The 15,364-nt window shown below is 40.5% G+C and overlaps 1 protein-coding gene and 1 pseudogene across 5 annotated transcripts in view; one reads left to right on the plus strand and one right to left on the minus strand.

The window, feature by feature from the left end:
* Positions 1-15,364, plus strand: part of KCNQ5 (potassium channel, voltage gated KQT-like subfamily Q, member 5) — a 639,257-nt gene that overhangs the window by 187,730 nt on the left and 436,163 nt on the right. The gene's annotated exons all lie outside the window — the stretch shown is intronic.
* The window catches only part of LOC105811743, a 52,929-nt pseudogene continuing 46,055 nt past the window's right edge, over positions 8,491-15,364 (minus strand).

Here is a 15,364-nt window from a genome sequence, read left to right on the forward strand (position 1 = left end):
TCTCCTTTAACTGCTATTTAACGTAAATTTGGTGTTTCAAAAATAACCCACAATTTGTAAGCCCATACTGATGTAAGTAAATGATTGAATAAATTAATACATGAGAGAGAAGAGATATATCTCCCATACAGAAGAATTCTAAATAATTTACATAAGCACGTGCCCTCATGGAGGTGAAGCATACCTCTGGCTTTCAAGGGCAGGCTGTACATCGTGACTGCCTTCCAAAGAGTACAGTATGGAAAAGAGAGAAAAGAGTAACTTTGTAATAGAGAAACCTTACAAATACTACCTCAGCCAGGTGACCAAGGTCAACGTCATCACTGATAAGTCATATTGACAATATGCAACCTTGGCAAGGTGTGACGAGAGGAGAATGACACTTTATGTCTGTGGTCTTACCCCCCACCCAAGATCATAACCCCAGTCTAATCACAAGAACATCAGACATGCCCAAATTGAGAGACATTCCACAAAATAGCTCACCAAAACTGTCAAGGTCATCAAAAGCAAGGAAAGCCTGAGAGCGTGTTGGAACTAAGAATAGTCTCAGGAGACATAACATCTAAGTGTAATGTAGTATCCTGGATGGGATTGTGAAACAGAAAAAGGATATTAAGTAAAAACTAAGGAAATCTGGTAAAAGTATGGACTTTAATAATAATATATCAATATTCGTTCATTAATTAGAACACATGTACCCTACTAATGTAAGATGTTAACAATAGGAGAAACTTGGTGCAGGATATACTGGAACTCTCTGTACTATCTTTGCAAAATTTCTGTAAATCTGAAATTATTCCAAAATTAAGAGTTTATTAGAAATAAAAATCACCTACATAATAAGCACTGGGTTACACTTAAACTGGGAAGCATGGCCTACAACATCAAGTTATTGACAATAAGAGAATACAATGGTAGGAAACAAGGACTAGTTTCATAACCCAATAGCCAGTTAAAATGCAGTAATTATTCTTTGTTTTCTCTGCAAGTTTGAATAGATTTCTAGTCATTAAGTTTTATGAATGTGAATTACTTCTGTTTATTCTAACACATTAAGGTGAGAGCTTTATGGACAATTACTTACTCAGATATTTAAGTTAAACTTTTTATGTATCAATCTTCATGCAGAAGAGCTTAGTGTTGAAACAGGGAATGTTTTTGTTAGTAATTATGGACTATTAAAAATTAACTTTCACTCCATTACACTCTTGCAATAAATATAATAGAAGCATCATAGAATGTTGGAACTGAAAGGGACATTTAAGAGATTAGTTCAGCTCCTTAACTTTATGTGAAATAACTTGAGTGCCAGAGAATTTGGGACTTGCCCAGGGCCATAATAAATTGGTGGGAGAGCTGGAACTCACTTATTCAGCTGAACAAGTATTCACTTAGTATTTATTATGTTTCAAGCACTGTGACAGGTGCAAGAGATATAAAAATGAGTAAGACTTTATCCTTCAGGAGGAGGAGGCAGGAGCAGGCAGAGGCAGGAAAATGGATGGATGAATATAGTACAATGTGGAAGCATGAGAACAGGGTGCCATGAAAATGAAGGAACAGATCACTTGATGCAGCCCAGACATCACCTGAGCCCTTGGAAGACGGGTAGGATTTACACAGGTGAGGAGGTGGGAACAGATACTCCAAGCTACGCTGATTGTATGAGCAAAGGTAGAAGAGGCGAAATAATGTGTTGTACAGAAACTCTGCTGTCTGCTGTTACCGCAGGACACTATAAGCAGGGAGCAGGGATAGATTAAACTGAAAATGCTGGATCATGGAGAGGATTTTGTGCCATTTAGTAAGCTGAATCTTTATCCTGTAAGAAATGGAAAGTTATTGAAAAGTTCTGAATTATAATTTGGTCACTCGGATGGCTTAGAGAAAGAAAGATTTGAGGAGGACAGGACTAATTACTGGGAATCCTATCAAAGAGGTTACTGTAGTGCTCAAAGAACGGATGGTAAAGGGCTGATTTGGGAAAGTGTAGTAAATATGGAGAGGAAGAGGTGGATTCAAGAACTATTTAAGAAAAATGGTGATTAATTGGTTGGGGGTGGGGTAAGAGGGTGGGTAGATGAAGGTACTGGCCGAGGAGTCTTGAGCGGGACCTTAGTCTGTACCAAGGAGCACGCAGTAGCCCTGGGCTCCATTTACACATTTTTTCACCTCTACCCCAGGAAGCAGCTCGGAATACCAGAAAGTGAATCTGCTTTTGATAAGCATTCAAAAAAAAAAAAAAAAAAGCAACAAAACTCTTATCCTTATCCTAAGCCGTATCCTAGAACGAAAGGTCTCTTCTTGCCCTGTGTATACACAAGCGGGAGAGACCATAGAGAAGATTTCTGTGAAAAGCTAAGAGAATTTGCTTCCAAGGCTTTTGTCTTTGCTCCTAGGCTACAGAGAGCCTGCCTTAAATTTCAAATATACCCCATAAGGGGCATGACCTTGAATCTCTGCCCTGGCACAGCCTGCGTTAGGCTTTGGTGGCTGTGGATGATTGTACTGCCTATGAAAGAGAGACTGTGGGAAGAGGATCAAGAGAAAAGGTAATGAGTTCACCTTTCAAAAAGCTGAATTTTAAATGTCTGTAGAATATTGAGTTAGGAAAATTCAAATGGCAGTCAGATAATCAACTCTAAAATTCAAGGAAGACATATTAAAGAGTTATAGGTCATAGTAAGAAAAAACCTTGAAAGTGGATGCCATTTCTCAAGGACATCTTCTAGGATGGGAAGATTAGTGGGAAGAATAGCAGCTCCAATGTGCGAGTCACATGGTCACTGACAATTCAGTACAACGCTTCAGTAGAAAATTCAATGATGGATGAATATGTTTGGGAGCTCTATTGTACAGCACGGTGACTATAGTTCATGACAATATATTATATACTTTAAAATTGCTAAGAGAGTAGATCTTAAGTATTCTCACCACACCAAAAAAAATAAATAAATAACTATGTGAGGTGATGGATATATTAATTAGCTTGCTTGTGGTAATAATTTCACAATGTATATATATATCGAAACATCACATTGTGTGCTGTAACTATATGCAACTCATATTTGTCAATTATACCCCCAACAAATCTGGAAAAATATTTTTTTAAAAAAGAAATTCAACAAAATAGAAATCTACCAGAAAAACTAGAAGAGAGTGCTACCCCGGAGCATAGAAGTTTAGATAGTGTTCAAGACAGAGTGATCAATTGTATTGAATATAGAAAAGGTGCCACTAAAACAGTTCCTATAAAAATGTCTGTGAAATTTGGCAGTGAAGAGGACATAGGTGACTTCAGCGAGGCAATCAACTGAAGTTGATTGCACTTAATTACAACGAGGTGGTTTGATGGCTGTGTGGGTGATGAAGAAGTGGAGATGCTTTTCTAGGCTATTCTTTGAAGGTTTGGGTGAAATTGAAAGGGAAAACGCAAGAACACATCTAGAGGCAGAGCAAAAGGAGACTCTTGTTTGTCTGATGTGAGATGAGATGTCTGGTGTATTTGTAGGCTGCGAGGAAAGATGCTCACTGGAAAGCAGATGTCGATAAGAGAGGACATGACAATCAGAGTCGCAGAGGAAGCAGGGGGGCCAGGGTCAGGGATACACAGAAGAGGGGCTGGCATTCAACAGTGGAAGAACATTTTGTTTCAGACCCAGAAAGGAAGGAAGCAAACCAGCGTAAATGAATATGTAGACAAGTTTGCAAGAGTGTGTGTGTGTGTGTGGCCTCAGAGGGGGTGGTGGGGCAGTAGGGAGTTGAAGGAGATAGTGCTTGAAGACTTCAGCTGTCATTCTTTTATTTATTCATCTTTTTTTCTAGTAGGAGGTCAGGTAATCTGCTGAGGATGAGGTTGAGTTCTAGAAGAGCCGTGAGTATTTAGATAAGGACCAAGGAGAGTAGGCAAGGGAGTTACTGAGGACAAAAATAAAAAGTTTAAACTGAAGGTGTTAAGAGTGGGAGACTTAATTTGGGCAGCAACAATCTGTAGGCTTGTATGATTTTTTTCAGTTGTATTCAGCTACCATTATTTAGCTGACGGTATTTATTAAGTGTCCTTTACTATATTCTTGGCATTATGCATTGCAAACACTACATCAACTCCGGTAGGTACGTAGGTACGTTTATTACCCCAATTACAGGTTAAGTAACTTCTCCAAGGTTGCACAGCTGGTAAAGAGGCAGAGCACAGGCCTGTCTGACTCCAAACCATATGTTATTTACCATATGTTATATATCCTTCAAAAGAGATGGAGCTTTGAGAATTGATAAGACATTTTGCCTAGCCTTAGGAAACTCCTACTGCACAAAAGAAGATATGCCAATAAATAATCACAAGCAAATGTGAGGAATTAATGTGCTCAAAGAGCAGAGCAGAGGAGCCCATCACTCTAAGGCTTCAGGGAAGCCTTCTTAGGAAGTTGACACCTGAACACACACCAGATCTGAGTTGATACTCACCAGGTAGGCAGGATCTGGGCCATCCTAGATTTTGGGACTGTATGCACAAAGACAAGGAGGCATGAGAAGGCATCACAGTTTTGCTCAGTGCACCTGGGACATAGAGTGACTGTTGGGTAAGGACTGAGAGACATGGGACCATGTAATAAGGGGAATTGTATCTACTGAGAACTTACTTTATCTGATTGTCCACTGGATGACATGTAAGGTTTTAAAGAAGAGAATGATACCAGATTTGAGTTTTGGAAACATGACTCTATCAATAACAGGCAGGAAGGATCATAGAACAGGGAGATAAATAACTATAATAATTATAAGCTGTCACTCTGGATCAGGCACTAAGTAAGTGATTTTCATAGATTTAGTGATTTAATCATAGAAATCCTGTGAGGGGATTATAATTATTCCCACTTCACAGATGAGGAAACCAAAGCCCTGACAGGTTAATTAACTTGCTCAAGGTCTCAAAGCTAAAAAATGGCAGATGCAGAACATGAACCCAGGCACCCTGGCTAAGGCAGGATCTTGGTTAGGGGGATATTGCAATGGCTTTGGGTAAAAGATGCTGAGGACCAGGCCTAAGGCACTAGCAATGAAGCTAGAAAGGAAAGAACCAACTCCAGGTTCCTAGTTCTGAAGCCAGTGTTCTTTCCACTGTTTTCTTAGTTTTCATAGTTTCTTTGTTTATATCTGAACATAGATCCTAAGACACGTGTAATGGGTTGAATAGTATCCTCCCCCCAAATTTGTGTCTATGCAGAACTTCAGAATGTGTTCTTACTTGGACATAGGGTCTTTGTGGATGTCATTAGTTGTTAAGATGAAATTGTTAAGAGAGTGGGCCCTAACTCCGAAGACAGTTTCCTTGGGAGAAGAGGAGAGGTCACCCAGAGGGGAATGTGAACACCAAGACAGAGATTGGAATGATGTAGCCACAAGCCAGGGAACACCAAGGATTGACAAGACCCACCAGAAGCTAGAAAGAGGCAAGGAAAAATTCATTCCTAGAGTCTTCAGAGGGAGCATGGCCCTACTAATATCTTGTCTTTGACTTTGGACTTTTAGCCCCAGGCCACGAGAGAATAAATGTCTATCGTTTTAAGCCACCCACTCTGTGGTGATTTGTTTTGGCCGCCCTAGGAAACTAATACAACACCTTTCTTTACTCAAGTTAAATTTCCAATTAGAGCTACATTCTCATATGTATATAACTGCATACAAATAAGTGCATGGTTTTTAAGGGAAAAATCACTCACGGTTGATGATCTCATGGGCCTGCATTTTTATCTTTATTGCATTTCACTGTCCTTTGCCTGATAGATTAATCTTATTTGGATTTCCTGGGGCAAATCTTGTTTTTATCTTCATGCTGATATTGCTACCCACACTTTAAGTATTTGGGGTTACAAAAACAGAATTCTCTTTTAACCGTAGTCTGGAGCATGACTTTATAACCAAAACAACCACCTCTGTGCTTGAAAAAAGGTATAAAATGCTCCAGCCTGCTTTCGATTTGACTTTTGCACTGACCCGGGAGTTGACAGAATCTGCTCTTATCCAAGACTGGAAATATCAGGAATTGTTTGCAAAGTGCATGATAAGCAAGTTAGGCAATCAAACACAAAGGCAGTCTTTTCACATCTTATTTGAAACCTTGAGTTTTGACAACATAGAGCTGTAGAATTTTAGAGCTAGCCAAATAGAATTGACATGTAATGAATAGGAGGCAAAATCATTCTAATTTCTACCAAAACAGTGGTATTGACTTAAAATTTAACCTTACATCATTTGTCCTTTCGCTGCCAATCATTTTCTTGTTGATATGTCACTTACATTTGTTACCTACTTGACAAATGTTTCTGGGATTGGTTCTCGCTAGCATCCATTTTTCACAGAGAAAAGCTAGACACAAATGCATTTGGGGTTTTCTAGGGCTGCCTACTCAGAATCATCAGTCCTGGAGACAACTCTATGCGTGTACGTGCATGCACACACACTCCCACACAGGCTTTGGGGGTGCCTCCTGATGATAAAGAGGGAGACATGGTGACTAGGGCAGATCTGCTCAGAGAATCTTCACACCTGCTACTCTGATCCCACAATGCAATTCATTTCATGCTTCCCCATCAATAAGAGTATGTGAGTTGTATGTGCATACGGAGGTATATGATTATCCTGTCCTTCAGAAACACCAATAGAGTATCAGAAAGCATGCAACACTTGCCTTATAAAATTCACTCCTGCAGGGTTTTTATGGTTGTTGTTTTGATGAATTAATCGTATTAGGACACAGGATGCAGATCTTAGGGTCAGTGATGAGGAAGCTACTGACATTCAGGATTCAGATAAAATGTTTTCTCCTCAGAAAGGCCCCTTGTCCCTCTGTGTCACCTGACCCCATTTTATTTTATCATAACACTTACTTGGTTTTGTTATTTTTTAAATTTATTCACTGGTCTGTTGTCTGTCTGTCCAGACTTCCATACTCTTACCTTCCTTATTCACTGCATTATCTTCATAGTCTAAAATGGTACCTGTTGATAATCAAATGTTTGACCAATGAATGCAATTTAGATAGCCCAGAAACTATAAGGAGTGAGGATTGAAAGAAAGAAGAGGTGATAGAAGCTGTAGGTCGTTGAAGACAGAGGTTCTTTAGCAGAGTAGAAGCAGGGACTCGGGTGGGGACCTACAGCAAAAATTTTGAGTAATGCTGGGGAGGAGTTGGCTTCAAGATTTGCAGAAACAAAGGAGGGAAGCGTTCAGAAGACTATCACAAAGCAGCTATGGGTGGTGGACGCAAGGGCAATTCCTAAAGGTGTGTCCTTCAGGCGGGTGTGGGGGAGTGTGTGGGCATGTAGGCTGAATATTTCTAAAGCTGGCCTATAAAATATGACAAGTAAATCAGACTGCCAAAAAAAAGGAAACTGCTGAATTCCCAAGCACCACTTTCAAGGGCTTTACATTACTATAAGAGTAGACATTGTGAAATTTGTTATTTACACTTACGTATACGCTCCGTGGAAAATGGCGTTATAATATAGCAGTGGTGTGCAGTACAATAACATGCTGGAAAAAACTAATTTAGACTTTGAAATGAAGTAACTAAATTACAATACGTGAGACACATTCAACAAATATTCAGGTAAATTTACCTGTCAATGGGATATGTCTTTGCCTGTTCTCTTTCCCTGTGATCCCACGTGGCTTTATATCAGAAACAAAAAAGGCTTATTTCACCCAAAATAGCCAAGGTATTTATTGCTAGATGAAGAAATTATAGTACGAAAGCAGAGGATATCATTGTGTTGAAAGAAAAACGGAGAATTGTAGTTATATCAACACTACCCATTGTCACCTAGTTACATTAAAAAGTTCTGACTAAACAGCTCGAGGGGAAAAAGACATTTTCCTTTTCTGAATTAATATATCTCTGTGCTGTTGTCTGGGCACCTTTTCAATTTTCCTTTGTTGACTTGTCTGTTTTTGGATTGGAGGCTTCTTTTTCTTATCTGTGGGGAGGAATGCTTTTCCAACTAGAGCCTTATGATTTTGCTGGGATCACAAGGCTTGTGTGGGTTTACCACAGAACACAAAAGGCTATGTAGCCCATAAAAAACTGAAATATGTCCTATAATGCTCAAGGGTTTACCAAATGGAGAGATAAGACCAACATTCTAACATGGGGAGCTGCCACACCACCTCTCCTGCCTCGGTACCTCTGGCGGTGATTCCACCTGCCCTCCAATCTTTTTTTTTTTTTTTTTTTTTTGGTTTCTTTGCATTCATATTTCTGATTATGGTTAAATAGAACATTTAAAATGTTTTGTTGTAGTATGTTTTTTTTTTTTTTTTTTTTGACAATTACCTGTTCATTTTTTTTCAAAACAAAACAAACCCAAAAGACATTCAAAATTCCACTGTGGTGGAAAGCCAAGTTGATGTGGCCGATCCGGATTGTCTCTCAGGTTGTCTCAGGGAGCATCAGGTACACTGGGGCATGGGCTGTTGCCCCGGCAGGGCTGGATGAACACTTGCACCAGGGCTGGCATCAGAAGAGCTGCAGGCCAGTTTTGAGCCCATGCAGCTGCCCCTGGCTCCAGAGAAGGCCCTCAAAAGTTGCTGCTGCTGCTGTTGCTGCAGTTGCCACTGCCAACACCACAGCTCAGGCCCAGGGTGCCATGTTGCACATTGGGGGTTCCAGCTGCTGCTCTAGCACAGGCTGGTCCAAAAGATACATGGTGTCATAATTCTCCAGCATGAGCTCTGCTGGGTCTTCGCTCTGACCTGGCATTCCACCTAGGGGGAATGTGTCCCATCGCACATCTTCTGAAAACCACAGTGCTTCTTAGTCTCTTTTCTGATTTCATTTCTCTGACTTCATGCCCTGAGCTAACCTGCCATGCAGAGCCCTGCAGAGCTCCTCTCTTCTGGGCCAGGAGCCTGGCATTCTCAGCAGTGGGGGACTCCTGCCCTATAGAGAAAGGCCTGTCCTCCATTCTGTCTTCCTCTTCATCCTCATCATCATCCTCATCATCATCTTCATCATCATCCTCTTCCTTTTCCTCCTGGTCATCATTTTCTTCTTCCTCCTCCTCTTCCTCCTCTTCTACTTGGTCTTGAAAGACCTCTTTCTCTTCCTTCTCCTCTTCCTTGACATCATGAATGCTGCCCTGCTCCTCCTGCTGCTGCTGGGCCTTTGTTTCAGACCTGAGGCTGGAGCTCCAATACAGGCTGTCCAGCATGTACGGACACTTCCCAGTGGTGGAGGCCTCAGAGCCCTCCTGCACCAAGCTGTTTTCTCCACTCTGGGTATAAATGGAACAGATGTGCAGCAGCTTCTCCTGCTCCCAGTCTGGCAGGACCTGCCCCATGGCTTTGAAGATGAGCTGAAGGAGTTGGGGGCTGGCCCAGCAAGGTGAGCCCAAGCAGGACTCCACCACCCAGGGCCAGTCAAGGGAGGCGGAGCAGCTGAACAGCCTCCAGCTCCTTCTTGCTTCCCACTGGCTTGCAGAAAATCGGCAAGCATTCCATCTTGATGTTGGCCACGATCAGTTCAACAGTCCATCTGAGGATGTAGGTGGATCGGATCCCACTGTCCCACAAGGCTGGCAGCTCAGAGAGCATCCTCTCCAGCAGGGCCTGCGTGAAGGTCTGGTAGTGCAGGCCCCTGAGCAGGGGCTGCCAGAACTGAGAACGGCTTTGGCACCAGGATGTCACTCAAGTTCACGTTTTCTTCATAGTCTATCTGCAAAGCTGCCAGCTGCTCAAATGTGGGGATGAGAAAGCCATCATCTAGAAAAACTTCCAGCACAGCCTCCCTGTTCTCCCATGTAATGCCCTTGAGCTCTGCCAGGACGCATTCTACACATGGGGACGGGTCACTCCACACCTTAATGGCCTGAGGTAAATGCCTAAATTTCTCCAGACCTTAAACTGTTTCTCTTCATACCACACCAGCAGTTCTCGGGCTCTTTCATATAGCTCTTTCTGTCTCAGAGCCTTTTTGCAAGAAGAATCCATCTCTTCACTGCCTTTGCTGTCACCATCAGCCCTGACAGCTGTCTGGCCGAGGGTCTGGGCCCATGTTCAGCACAGTGCTCTGAGGGACACTGTTTCACCGGGGGAGGGCACAATCAAGATGTGAGGGGGTGGGAGGGAGGGGATTGCTGTGTTCCTTACTGTGATTCTAAACCGCCACTACTGTTGAGGGTGCTGTGTTTCTTCTACATACAACTTTTCCTGGATTCCAAATTTGATGAGGTAAAACCTGACAGAGAGAAGAGAAGGAAGAGAGGGAAAAAGATATGTAGATGAAAGATGTAGGAGAGGCACAGTCATTGAGATTGGGGGGGGGGATACTATAATATTATTATAAATAATAGTGTATTAGTTAAGTTGTATTCACTACAGGTAATAGAAAATTAAACTAACAGTGGCTTAACAAAGTCAGGATTAATTTTCTCATGCAACAAGAAATCTGGAAGAATTTAGGCCTCCACAGTGTCCTCCACACTAGGGCTCTGTCCGGTCTGCCCTTCTCAGTGTGTCATCCTTATGTTTGTCCTCTCATGGTCACGAGATGGCTGCTCCACCTCCAACCTTACAGATGCATTCCGGTCCAGTGGCAAAGGAACCAAGGAGCTACCAGCGAAGCTTTGCCTTTGCATGGGAAAAGGTGCTCTTCCAGGAATCTCTGCCCATGTCACTTTAGTCAGAACTAAGTCACATGGTAACCCTTACCTGCAAGAGAGTCTGAGAACTTGGAGATTTACTTTTCTAGTCTCTGTGGTAGAGGCTGGCCCAAAAGAAAGTGATGCTAATGGATTTTGAATGAACCACCATGGGTCAAGGCCAAATTATCAGATAATCAAAGGAAAAGAATAAATCTGAGTACAAAACTACTTAAAGCTAAGCAACAGTTAGAATGATAAAAGGCCATGTAGCTAGAGAGCAACAACATTAGCCAATGAATATAACAGCCACCAAAGACAATCGACCAATACCAAAGTGATTTAGACTTTCTTGGCTTTTGTTTTCTGTCTTGTAAAATATTTCTACTCTTACACCAATAACAACCAATACGAGAATATTTTAGAATTAACATAGACAATTTTCTCTCCTGGGACGTTGTAGGAGCATGTGCCCACCTGATTGTCCCTGGAACTGTAACTATGCTCCTTTAGTCTGGGGCAGAATTTTTAGCAGCAAAGACTGGAGTCACTATGGAGCTAGGACAGTGACTGGAAAATAAGACAGAGCTAGGGAGTTAGTGAAGAACAGGAACAGGCCAGAATTATATATTTTTCTCATCTCTCCTTCCTCTTTGGCACCTGATTAACTCTTAGCCTTCAAGTTTAAGCTTAATCATCACCTGCTCCTTGGAGTCGGTTCACACCTCATGCTTTCTCCAGTTGTCTAAAAGAGTTGCCCTCCTGTGTGCACATACCACAGCTGGTGTGTGCCTTCACCAGAGAAACCCTTCCCTCAACAAACAATTACTTAGACTCCACCGTGTTCCAAGCTCTGCCATCAGCCCTGGGTCCAGGGCAGTTCGACCTCTGCACTCCAGAGCAGCACCTCCCAAGAGATATATCTACATTAAAAAAGTCAAAAAGAAATGGCGAAATTAATTTTAACAATATATTTTATTTCAACCAGTATATCCAAAATATTATTTTTATATAATTATTATTACATATAACAATTATTAATCAGAGATTTTGCATCCTTTTTTTCATACTAAGAATAAAAAATTCAGGGTGTATTTTGTACGTATAGCACAACTCCGTTCAGACTTGCCACGTTTCCAGTGCTCAGTAGCCACATATGGTGAGTGGCTGCTATATCGGACAACACTGCTCTAGAGCTTGCAGACTATAAATAATGATTTATTATAGAACTTGTTAATTAGGCCTAATAGATGTCTAATATAGCGAGCTCACAGCGTGTGGTAATGGGGAAGCAGGCTCATGTGAGGAAAGCCAGCTGCTTCTCAAGTCAGTTTCCCAAATGAAGTCATTTGTCTTAGTGATTTCACCATTGCCTGGAGTCTAGATCTCAGCCACATGGGTTTAGAAAAACTTGATTTATTCAAAGACCTAAAATTGATTTACTTCAGAATGCTGGCTTCTGATGACAGAATTCTGAGAGGCTGGTGCACAAAAATGAGAATCCCAGTCCGTTTGTGATGGAACGTGTCAGGAGGTCTCTGCATTTGTGTCCTCCCTGTAGACCAGGGTTTAGCTACCCTAGCCTGTGAAACAAATCCAGCCCCCTCCTCAACTGTTATTGTATAGCCACCAACTCAGAATGGTTCTTACATCTCTAAATTTTAAATGAAGCAAATCAAAGTAAGAATAAAATGTTGTGATAGATGGAAATTGCACACACAAAATTCAAATTTTATTGTCTATAAATAAAGTTTTATTGGAATACGGCCATATACATCCATTTAAGTATTATCTATAACTGCTTTTATGCTACAACAGCAAAATTGAGTAGTTGCAACAGAGACCATATGGCCCACAAAGCCTAAAATATTTACTATCTGGCCCGTTACAGGAAATGTTTGCCAAACCCATGTCGTATATGTGAATCACTTGAGGAGATTTAAAGAAGTACAAATATCCAGTGCTACCCTCAAATAATTCAGATTTAATTAGTCTCTGGTGAGGTCCAAGTATCACTATTAAAAAAAGATTTTAGTACCGTAGCCAATCTATGTAAGAAGCCAAAGTAACCGGAAGGTTGTGTGGAAAGCGTGGACTGAGAACAAAGAGTCAGGAGAGTAACTTGAGTATCCATCCTCACAGTCAGTCTGTGCCTGTCAGCATACAAGCCACTTGAATCAGCATGCCAAGGCACATTCTTCCAAGTCACTGCTCATCCCTCTTTATATTCACCTCTGTGACCCTGATATTCCCCCACTTCCAAACTTAACCAACTTCTCTGTTGATTGACACATTCTTCCTGTGCATTCACCAGTTAATCCACCCTTATCAGCCTGGGGGCCGTTCTGTCTCTTTAACATGATTTTGTTTATGTCTGTTCTGAGTCACTATGTGCTGCTTTTAAAGCTCTCTCCAGACCAATCTAATTTTCCTTTTCTTTTCCCCCAAAATATTTCTTGGTTGCCTCAGTGCCTATGCCTTAGACAACGTACTAATTGCTGCTTTTCTTAAGTATCTTTGCATCTCCAACCTGACATGCACTAGTCACTTGAGTGTTTAGTAGATGGGTTCATTGGTAGTTGAATAATTGAATGAATGAATGAATGAGGAAGAAAGGCAGAAAAAATACAGAGGAATTTTGCAGGCTATGTGTTGTGGATATAGTGAATTCAAAATCAAAATGTCCAGGTTCAAATCCTGACTCTGCTACTTTCCCTGGAAAGCCCCATGGGAAGAGCCCTTTACTGCTCTGAGAACAAGACTTTGAATATCTGCAAGATGGGAAGAGTAATGCCTATTTCACAGAATAGTATGGGGATGACATCAAATACAGTAGCCCCTAATATAATGCCTGACCCATAATAGCTCCTTATAGAATGGGAAGTTCCCTCCTCCTTCCTTCTGCCTGGCTAAGGCATCTTTTTGCACTTAAAAGGTCCTGAATCATTTATAGTTATAAGTAGTTTGCAGTCTTATTTGGTAAATTATTCAGCTGATAGTGGCATTATTAATGATAACTTGGTAAAATATATTTTATTTAAGCATATATTTTATAACACAATTTTTCAAATAATTCTAGATAATAAAAGTCTATATTAACCTTATAGTTCAATACCATGGCTGTAATAATAGATTTTTTTTCAAAGACTTTTTAAGTTTTAAGATGGGATATTACTTCATTTGAACCCATGTCTCATATTTTATATACACTGGAAAAAGATCCATCCCAAAAAAATATTGTTTTTATTATATTTGTTGGTTACAGAATAGTCATAGATATTGAAGGACCAACAAAAAAAAAATGTTTCAGAAACATTTTGTGAAACCTAGCTTCACATTAGAAACTCCTAAGGAGATACTTTTAAATACCGATGCTTTTAAATACCCACCCCAGACCACAGTCTCTGAGGGTGGAACCAGAGCATCATCTGTCTTCAGGCACAGTGATACAAATGTGCAGGCAAGGTTTATCCCACCCTCTACGTTTAACATATGAGGAAAAATAAAGCCCAGAGATTAAATGATTGCCCCTCATGTGAATTGAAACTGAAACCCAGATTTTCTACCCCCAGGCCAGTGTTTCAGGCTAATCCTAAACCAAGAATATTAGGATGTGCAGTTTTCTTGATGCATATGAAAACTTCACTATATGGAATGTTGCTTAAATTAAATATATGGATATAGAAAGTGTATCAGTGATAGAAGAATTAACTGGGTATCTATCCAGTGGAAATCATTTTATCAAAAAGACACTTGCACTCAAATGTTTATCACAGCACAATGCACAATTGCAAAGATAAAGAATCAATCTAAGTACCCATCAATTCATGAGTGGATAAAGAAAATGTGGTATAGATATAACTGTGGAGCATTATTCAGCCATAAAAAGGAATGAAATAATGTCTTTTGCAGCAACTTGCGTGGAACTGGAGACCATTATCCTAAGTGAAATATCTCAGGTATGGAAAAACCAAACACCACATGTTCTCATTAGTAATTGGGAGCTAATAGATGAGTACACACAGGCACAAAAAAATCATCTAAGGCATCTCAGGAAGATTTTAATAGGACTACTTTCCTGTTAAATTTAGTGTGTTGGCAGGGTGTGTCATTTTGTTTTGTTTTCCTTTTTGAAGGCTGAGTGTAAAGGACCCAAGGACCCGTTGGATGAGAGTGGTGAGCAGAATGCACTTACGTCTTGCAAAGGGCCATCTTATAAGGAATTTGGATGGGTCCCAGTACAAGAGAATAGGGGAGAAGTGTATTGAGATGAGGGGATCATGCAGTCTCCAAATATGATCAGAACTAGACTCAACTTGTCGAGATAGATGTTTGACATGTCTCTCCAGAATTCATTAAAATGTTGTTTTAAACATTTAACAATTTCTTAAAACAATAGTGTTGGTGCTTAAAAAGTGATACTAACAAGTTTTTCTTTATTCTTCCTTGAAGTCTAGTTCTTTTGTGCTCTATAGAATGACTGTAATCACAAGATAAGCTACCAAAGTAATGAAAGTTCCTCTGCAGAAATGATAAGGCCACTGAAGCCCAGGGTGGCCACATCCAACATCACATGAAGTAGAATGCAATAAAGATGAATTTAGTGGCTAATACAATTTGACATCAAGTTGAACTACGGATTAAATATAGAAAAATAACTTGTACAAATGTTTCTATTTGGGAAAATTAAAGTCATTTAGAGAGTTAAGGAAATTAAAAGAATA

This window comes from Propithecus coquereli, unplaced genomic scaffold (assembly GCF_000956105.1).
Source record: "Propithecus coquereli isolate 6110/MARCELLA unplaced genomic scaffold, Pcoq_1.0 Scaffold24, whole genome shotgun sequence".
Classification (NCBI taxonomy): domain Eukaryota; kingdom Metazoa; phylum Chordata; class Mammalia; order Primates; family Indriidae; genus Propithecus; species Propithecus coquereli.